We start from the raw sequence: 10,184 nt of genomic DNA, 5'->3' as shown, positions 1-10,184 counted from the left end.
TTTTTTCATATTTAACAGTGAGAATAGTAGGACTAGGGGACACAAACATAAATTGTGGCAAGGTACGAGTCATCTTCAGCCAAGTCAGTTGTCATTTTTCTAATAGGGTGGTTGGCCTTTGGAATGGGTTGCCTTCAGATGTTGTAGAAGCACTAAATTTAAGTGAGTTTAAGAAAAAGCTTGATAAGTATATGAATGATAAGAGCTGGCTTTAAGATTTTTTTTAATTATGTTAATTTAGTTTAGAGAATGGGCCAAAATGGACCAATAAGTCCCATGTTGTTCCAAAACATTATGCTATGTTGCTTAACAATGATGAAAAAATTATTCAATAAGGACAAAGAATTATTTGTTACTAATAGTAATGATATGGAAAGTACAAATTAGCCAAACATAACCAATTAACAAAATACTTATATATAAAATGGACAAACTATCTAAATGACCCAGTCCACAAAGTATGTAATAAAAACGAATATGTAAACAGACAAAAATTACCAAGAAAACATATAAATAATCAATAGCTAACATACCATTCCAAAAATTTAACCAAGACAACAAAAGACACATAATGAATTCCAACACTGATGTAAATGGCGATGAGAAGGCACATAATTAACGAGTACATTAAAAAAAATACAAATAAAATAATGAATTATATAAATTTTGCTAGAAGTAATGATAACTAAGGTACAAACTATAAAAGAATACCAAGTTAATAGTGTTCATGATGTTAGAAAAACACGTAGGTTCAAGAAGTCTTAATAGAAATGAATAAAAACCCTATAACCCAAGCACTTTCTAATGGTGGACCTCTCTTTTGCCCCTGAAGAAGAAAGTTCTACCTTTCGAAAGTGCTTGAGTTATAGGGTTTTTTTATTCATTTCTATCAAGTTAATAAAGTAATTATAAATAGGAAATAGATAAATCATTTAACTGTACTTAGTCTACAAAATATGTAATAATAATGAACAAGCAAACTGACCAAATTTACCTCAAAAACACCACAATAAGCAATAATTAATTTACCATACATTGAAGTTAATGAACTAATAAAATACATAAAATTAGAAATAATCAATATCTAATGGACAATTAAACTAAAGTAATGTAGATAACAAAGTACACTTAAATATCTAACTTACCGAAATCCAAGCACTGATGACGTGAAATACATAAGTCTCCCAAGTGTAAAGAAGGGCAAAGTGACACAAAGGGCATTGGAATCAGGCCTACCACAGGTATATCAGCCTGGTGTGAAGTGTACATGTTGAAAAACTTACCCCCAAATGAAAGACATGGCAGCTTGCATTTGGGGGAAGGTGCCTGAAAATGGAGAGACCAAAGTGACAACTCAATGAGTTTCTTCTTCCTCAGAAACAATGTCACGTTGAAATGAAGAAGAAAATGTCTGCCAAACATAAGACTCTAATTCCCTGCAAACCAAGGCATGTACTTCCTCAGCAGATAAAGAAGACCTTGCGTCCTGGGAAGTCATGCCATGTCACCTGTCGCGGTAATATCATTGTCTGCCACAGGAAACCTCGATTTCATACTAAAACTCATAGAACTCAAGAAAGAGAAAATTTTGAATGCAAATTTGTGGAAATTCAATCAAATAGTAGAATTAGAAATTGTTGAATAAACTTCATGGAAATGGCAACAAAGCAAAATAAAAAACTGTAGTCACACTCGGAAAAATTAAACATACATCTAAACTGTGTCATGCCAATCAAGACAGTGAGGATTGAGTAGGAATAGAAGAGGGAGCTAGCTACACTGTTATAGGTGGCATAATACTATTGGTGGAAAGTAGTCACATGCATGTTCAGAAATGGTGCGAAACTGGCAGTGTATAAAGACTGGTGCACTGATTACTTAGAGGGCAGACAACAATTGAGATAGCTTTTGTGTGACAGGAGTTAAGTCCATTTCAAAAGCACATTTTAATTAGTTATGATTATCAAAAAAACTTCAAAAAAAGCATCCAGAATTACTTTTGGACATATCCCTTTGATGTCACAAGCACCGATTGAACCATAAATACAGTAAAGCACAGATGGTAGTGCTAAAGGGCCAGTAAGGAGGTTAATTTTTATTGTATATATTGGAGTTAATGATGTATTGAAGATATCATCAGAAGGGCTATTTGAAAGGTAAAGAAAATACAGTGTATAATACATTTTAGAACAAGTTAAGAAAAAAATTAATAGTTCACTAAAAACTAATCATACATTCAAATACTTTTCAAACAAGGGCAAGCCACTGATAACAAGTCTTTTTAATCAATACCAAAATTTATCAAAAATAGTGGGCCACAAAAGCAAAAGAGATCAACTCAATTCTAATTTTTAGGTGCTTATCAACAGTCTTAGGTTTAAAATGCTTTAGGAAACGTGGAACACAGAGCCAGCCCATGCACATCATGGAAACAGACTCCTATGGTGGTGGAAGTCTGGGCATAAATTTTCATGGATGGACCTGCAATCTCCATGTGTTGGAGGTTTGTATTGTGACTGTTTGGAAATATCTGGATGAGATCCTGGAGTTGTATGTTAAACCAGAACCAAGTGCAATACAAGATAGCTTCTTTTTCATGGATAATAATGCTTGTTTACAGAAAACAAAAAAGGGTACAAAGAGCATTGAGGACATATGTATCAGATCTTTTCCTACATGAAGCATATAACAAAAGTAAATCCATCTTTAATGGCAGATGTATGCATGACATTCTTGTTAAATGAAAGATCTTAAAAGTGTACTATTCCCTGAATGCAAAAAGAAATTATGAGATGGACAGATTAATAGGGTTATAAAGATAAGCATCCTGTATATCCAATGGTCATGACTAAAACTCTTGCATAAAAACTATTCCAATTGTAATTGAAGTGTTTCCTGGAACAGATGAATTGAAACAGGCCTGTAACAGGTCACTGTGTGAGTCCAATCAAGGCCGATAAAGTACATAAAGAAATATCTTACATACTGGAAAATGGCATTACAGAGCCCAGTAAAAGTGATTGGTCTTCACCTTGTGTACTGGTCCCTAAATCTGATGGTTTGGTTAGATTTTGTACAGACTTTTGCAAAGTAAATGCTTTGACAAAGATAGATTCCTATCGCATTCCAAGAATGGAGGATTGTATTGATAAAATTGGAAAAGCCAGATATATCACAAAGTGTTACCTACTAAAAGGATACTGGGCCGTTCCTCTAACTGACAGGGCAAAAGAAATCTCTGCTTTTGTTACTCCTGATGGGTTATACCAGCACAATGTAATGCCTTTTGGTATGAAAAATTCTCAAGCAACTTTTCAGTGAATGATAAATCAATCCTCAACAATCTGTCAGATGTTGGAATTTATGTTGATGATATTGTGATTTCCAGTGACACGTGGGAAGAACACTCATTTTATTACGTGATGTTTTTGAGAGGCTTAAGAAAGCCAATCTCAATGTAAATTTGGCAAAAAGTGACTTCTGTAAAGCCAGAGTTGTTTACTTAGATCATGTAGTAGGCCATGGTCAAGTTTCTCCACTTCAAGCCAAAGTTGAATGTAGTGTGAATTATCCAACTCCTACCAACAAGAAAAGTTTGATGAGATTTATGGGAATGATTGGTTATTACAGGAAGTTTGTAAAAATTTTGCTGACAACATTGTATCATTAACAAACCTTTTGAAGAAAAAAATCTAAAGTTCAAATGGTCTGAAACATCTCAATCTGCTTTTGAAAATGTCAAATCTTTGTTGTGCACTTACCCTGTATTGATGGCACCTTTGATAAGCCTTTCACATTAGCTGTTGATGCCAGCAATTGTGATACTGGTGCTATTCTATTACAATCAGATGACAAAGGTATTGAACACCCTGTTTGTTATTTCCTAAAAAGTTTAATTGTTACCAAAAGAATTATTCTACTGTATAAAAAGGAACATTGGCTCTAATGTTAGCTTTAGAACATTTCAATGTGTACATATCACCATCACAACAACCTATTGTCATTTACATTGATCATAACCCATTGACATTTTAGAATCAAATGAAAGGCAAAAACAGAAGACTGTTAAATTACAGTTTGTCATTACAAGAGTATGATTTGAAAATAATACATGTCAAAAGAGTTGATAACATTTGTGATGATGCACTTTCCAGTGCTATGTAATTTCATGATCACAAGGTTATTTGTATTGATTGTGTTCTACACTGTAACTATTATTGAAATTTTGTAATCCTTCGAGTAATGTAGTATATTTAATGTAATGTTGTCAATGTAAATGTATATATATATATACATATCTTAGTTAAAAATTGTCTAACACCAATTTTTACTTCTCTAAGGAGGGGAGTGGTGATGGATTTATCATTCTATATTTACTTTAATATCAATGTTTGTTTAAATTTAATTTATATTTAGAAATGTACATAACACATATACTGTTAAATACATATTGCAAAACTCACACCTATTCTCTAAAGTTGTAGAAGATGCTCGAGTGTAAGAATCAACAATATATGCGTGTACGTAAATGCTAATGTAACTTAGTATTGTTACGTAATCTGAATTTGAGAAACTCTCCACACGCATATAAATATAACCAACCTGACATGCCACGAAAGGAGCATCTGTTATTGTTTTTTTGTAATTGGTGTGCTATAAACTACATAAGCTATAACTGTGATTAATGCTAATTAATCGGGAAACTTCAGATGTTTGACCAGAAACATATATAAATTTGGAACATTACAAACTATTTAACTTCAGTGAATTCACATCGGACATTAGTTCTTTTACGAAAAAATTACCTAACATCATCGGTGGAAACTCAATTTGTAATCGGCATGTGACCAGCGAGAACTATAGGGCTAGTTAGCTCTCTGTTAAGTGAATTATACCTACGTCAACTCGAAATGAACTCACTCATCGTCAACCCTCTATAAGATATAACGGAAACTCCAGACTAGAAAGATTTTATATTGTTTGTAAGTTTGTAAAACTTTTGTATATAAATCATTGTTTGTTATAACCATTTGTAATAACAGTTATTGTAAATTGTATTATTATTTGTATATCAAAATATATTTGTATTCAAAAAGAAAACTGTGTGTATCAGTCTTGTTGGCAAATATCATAAATTGGAGATATATTGGCATTTATTGAACTACTAAATCTAAATTACAACTTAACTCAATTTCAGGCTATTTGAAATTCTAATACGTAACATAACACAAATGATGCATGTAACAAGCGCATACCAGGTTAGGTGAAAAATATAACAGCATGCAGGCTAAGGTATCAAGAGAAGACAAGAGGTATCTGGGAATAGAAACTACATCAGTGAGAGTCAAAACAAATGAAGACTACAAATTAAATATGTGATCCTGACTAAAGCAATTAAGAGAACATGAGTACCTGATAGCGAATGATTACTCTGAAGTAAACAGTCTCAAAATGAGTCATAATGTGCTGGGCAAAAAACAGGTAAACAATCAAAGTAGAAGACCACATGAAAACCTCCCTCTCTCTCTACAAAAATAATCAAACAGTGGATCAGGAAGTTGAGAAGAATGATAAATTTGGGGAAAATAAACCTGCTGAAAGTCTTTCAATAACTAGTTTAGAATATATCTTTAGTCAGATATATCCATGTAATATTTCAAAGTTTTTTGTATGACATTCTTCTTAAGTGAATGTCAAAAGGTCACAAACATGTACTAATCCTCTTATCCGGGTAATAATTGCATATTTTAAAAGCTAGATCCTCAAATAACTTCAATCCTGTGTCTGACCCTGGAGAGGAGCAAGCCCATTTCAAGGCTTTTATTAACAACTAGCTGATTTTTAAATGTGACAGCAACAACCCACATATAAGGAGGTGAAAAATATAAGGATTTGATATTTGAATCATCCAAAATGACATAAGCACCCTCATGATATAAAAATAGAACATACATGTGAAAAAAAAAAAATTAGACCAGCATAAACTTCTTCAGATCAGTTGTTTTTTCTCTCTCAGGAATTCCACAAATGAGCATCCACATGAATGTGAAGCCAACCAAGTATGTCAGCAGGTTATTAAGAAATAATGGCCTGAATATGTTGATCAATAAGGATTTCATTGAATGTTTAAGTCAAACCATATGAGTTATACCTCAAATAAAAGTATAGTATTCATTATGTGCAAAATTAACAGCACATCTATCAACAAAAAAATCTAAATTATGGCAGAAAAAAGAACTTGTATAAGATCTATTAACACATGTGCTTAAGTCACATGAAAAGTGGAAAAGAGAGTGGAAAATTATTAGTAAGTTGGCACATGCTCTGCACTACTTCAAGGACATTCAGAATTGAGAATCACATCTGTTGACAGCATGAGAGCAACTCAACAAGGAAAAGCTTTCAGTATTTTGAAGATAAATTACTTGATTTGAAAACAACCTTTAGATTTCTCTCATTCAAACCACTCAACGATCCAATTAATTAGTCTTTCTCCAACTCCTTCAGATGTGATTTCCTTAATCTTTTGTGCTACTTTTATCAGATTCTAGAATTTTATCCACCACAGAAGTAATACTAACTGGCCTAAAACTGACTGGCCAACTCTCCCTTTAAAAACAGGAGTAACATAAGTAAATCCAATCCATAGGCAGCTGCTCAATATCTGTTGACCTAAAAAAATTAAATGAAAAAAAAAGACACATATGTGATATTTGACCTCCTTTAAGAGCCTGAAGGAAACCTTGTCTCGTCATGGTGCTTTATTTTTAACCTCTCAAACCTTCTACTCATGAATAAGAGCTTGATATCTACATGATTCAGGTCAATCCCAATATTTCCCACAGAATTCTCAGAAACCGGAATATTGCTAAAATTTTCTCTTGTAAAAAACAGACAAGAACATTTAAAAACTCTGCCACCTCATAGTCTTCAGCAAAAATATTTCCAACAGCATCCTTTAAGGACCTAATCTCCATTTTAATATCTTAATTAGCTTTGACACACTTAAAATTTTCTTTCCTAATTTTTTTCTCAATGAAATTCCTAGCTTGTAAATCTTTCAACCTATCTGTCAATTTAACTTCTTAAACATAAAACACTTATCCCTGATTTCCTCTATTTGTCATTTAAGTTTAGTATGCCAATTATGTTTAATCTTTCCTGATATCCTTTACTTCTAATATGGAACATACTTATTCTGAATTCCTAGCAAGTTATTTTAAATAATTTCCCAAATCGGCCCCACAGTTTGTAGGTCACCAGGCAAGAATGCAGTTTGCGTGCATACTAAAGATGGACTTTACTTTGATTCAACAGAGTTAGACTAAACTACAATTGAAAATCTTCCACCATTTAATCATGGTACTTAATCAAGCATTTAGTTAGCAGTAGAAGATATTCAGAAGGTTTGAAAGAGGGGGATTTTCATCTATCCTGCTAAGATAATGCTTTATTTACTGTTACTGTTTTAGTCTTAAGCCTACTGTAGTTTGAAATTTTGTAAAATAACTTGTATACTCATAGCTGCTTTAAGTGCCATAGTAATCTGTCCCCAAAGGTTTCTAACATCAGGTAATCATCTTCATTCAACATCAAAGTTAGAAGACAATGTGGCTGGCCATTGGAATAGGTTGCCTTCAGATGTGTTGGATACGATACATTTAATGAGAAAATTAATAAGTATGTAAATGATAAAAATTGGCTTTGAGTTTTGTTTCTTTTTAAGTTTAGATTGACCCATTGTTGTTTTTAAATTTTATGTTATTGGTATATGGTAGTGCGTGCCATAGGTATTGTTGCTGAAGTTTGATTGTTAATTAGTTTGGTCTTGCCCAAATATATTTGGCAAATTCCATGTTTCTTTCAGATAGAATACAATATATATATATAAATATATATATATATTAATAGAACAACTAACTATACCAAAGTCTTGGTATCTTGCAGAACTAAAATTAAAATTTTTCAATTTTAAACCAGTCTATGCTTAAATAAAGCACACATACTTTTGGGATAAAAGCAGTACCCTAACCTTTTACATCATCAATAGATACACTGTTATGGAAAGCAAAATGGCCTATTGATGATCCTGAAAAACAAGTGTGGGTTTAAGTTTATTTTTTTTTACTTTTCTTTCCTGAGGGGTTGTAATTATGTTCATGTACATTTCAAATTGCATCACAGATGCTGTAGCAAAAATATCTGGGCTACTTGGTGAACTGGGCTATCATCTGGCAGATACATATATTTTTAATTTTTATTAAAAATAGGGATATGTATATTGGTTATTAAAACAATTATTGTTATAAGTTAAAGTCTTCCATGAGAAACTAAATCAAGCTACATCAAGGCATAACTATTACAAGATCTCTAAAGTCTTCTAAACAATGTGCTTTAGCAAGTAATAAGGGAAACAGGATTTTAGGTTATATACACAGAAATATTGATACTGATAGGGTTCACCCTATAACTTATAAGACAATGGTTAGATCTCATTTAGTATGTTGTGTTCAGTTCTGGTCACCTTTTTTTAAGAAAGGATGTTAAATTGTTAAGATGACTTAGAGAAGAGCTTCCTGGATCATTACAGGTTTTTAAAAGTTATCATATGGTGATAAAATAAAATTTTCTTTTCACTAAAAGTAAGAAGAAGCAATTGAGAAATATGGCTGAGCTATACCAATACTAGTAATAGTGCTTGTGTATGAAAGCATTTTAATTATTATGCTAATATTAATAGTAAATTGACAAACGACTTAAAAAATATAGCATAATGAACTTGTTTTACTTTTGGGGGCAACATATTACACTTTACAGACACTGAAACTAAAACAGAATGAAGAAGACAGGTCAATATTCAGTCGAAACATATACAAAGTATCCAAAATAAAACAACTTCTTTGTTATCATTATGCTTATAAATCTTTGTTTGTCAATTTACTATTAGTAATAGTATTAGTAGTGATGAGGATATAAGGTATCTTTTAATAATTTAGCACAATTGGTTAAGACAGTGTTATATAATCTATTTTTGTGACAATATATAAAATATAAGTGTATTACATACCTATTTTGAAGATCTTTATTAAAACAATACCAAACAACTGTAGCCTAACTACGAAATCAATAAGTCAAACCTTAAAATTCCTATTAATATTATGCTATTATCAACTATAGACCTGACCCTAAAAACAAGCAAGAGGAATTTATTTACGAATAAACCGCCACTTTGAAGATACAAGCGCCATCTAGAAATTCAAGGAATGTTGGTGTACTTTGGTGACAGATTTTCTTGTAGGCAGATTTTGTTAAACAAGACCGATGTCTGTAAGTTTCATTTCTTCTTAGAATTCTTCTCAAGAAGTCGATAAGCCGTCTTAACATTGTTAGAACAACAGGTAAAAGTTGTAGATAGCGATGAGTTGGCCGACGCGTTTCGAATGCATTCTGCATCCATTATCAAGGCTGAATGTTGTGTGAATTGTGATTACTGTTGGTGGATATTTATAGGTATGGGTAAGCAGGTGGTGGTATCTAGCTCATGGAAGGCGTTGATCGGTGGAGTGTTGTATTGTGGCTTGGGGTTTCTCGCCAAGAAGTAGCAGTATGCGTGCTGTTCCTGTCGATTGTTTGTTGACATCCTCCTACATCGGAATGACTACCACAACACTGTCAAGACGCCTAACAATGCACCTACAAAATGGAACCATCAAAGAACACTGTGCCCGCATCCACAACCAAAAACTCACACGTCAGGACCTAGTACAAAACACCAAAGTAAACCGCCGATTTAACGACTTCACAACTCTTCAAATTCAAGAAGCAATAAAAATCCTCCAGCAACCTCCCACGCTCCCCAAACAACCGACAGGAACAGCCCGCACACTGCTGCTTCTTGGCGAGAACCCCCCAAGCCACAATACAACACTCCACCAATTAACGCCTTCCACAAGCTAGATACCACCAACAGTAATCACAATTCACACAACATTCAGCCTTGATAATGGATGCAGAATGCATTCGAAACGCGTCGGCCAACTCATCGCTATCTACAACTTTTACCCGTTGTTCTAACAACGTTAAGACGGCTTATCGACTTCTTGAGAAGAATTCTAAGAAGAAAGTAAACCTACAGACATCGGTCTTGTTTAACAAAATCTGCCATATATATATATATATGTATA

General features: G+C 33.0%; 1 protein-coding gene across 2 annotated transcripts in view; it reads right to left on the bottom strand.

The window, feature by feature from the left end:
- The window catches only part of LOC111085345 (centromere protein T-like), a 281,870-nt gene extending 272,702 nt beyond the window's left edge, over positions 1-9,168 (bottom strand). For both annotated transcript variants that reach the window (XM_022383500.1, XM_022383507.1), the window contains exon 1: positions 9,068-9,168. The gene's annotated coding sequence lies outside the window, so the exon portion shown is untranslated. The remainder of the gene's footprint in view (positions 1-9,067) is intronic.
- Between the last annotated feature and the right edge of the window lie 1,016 nt (positions 9,169-10,184).

Source organism: Limulus polyphemus, unplaced genomic scaffold (genome assembly GCF_000517525.1).
Source record: "Limulus polyphemus unplaced genomic scaffold, Limulus_polyphemus-2.1.2 Scaffold16, whole genome shotgun sequence".
NCBI classification, from domain to species: Eukaryota; Metazoa; Arthropoda; class Merostomata; order Xiphosura; family Limulidae; genus Limulus; species Limulus polyphemus.
Note: the sequence above shows the minus strand (reverse complement) of the source record. Positions and strands in the feature narration are given on the sequence as shown.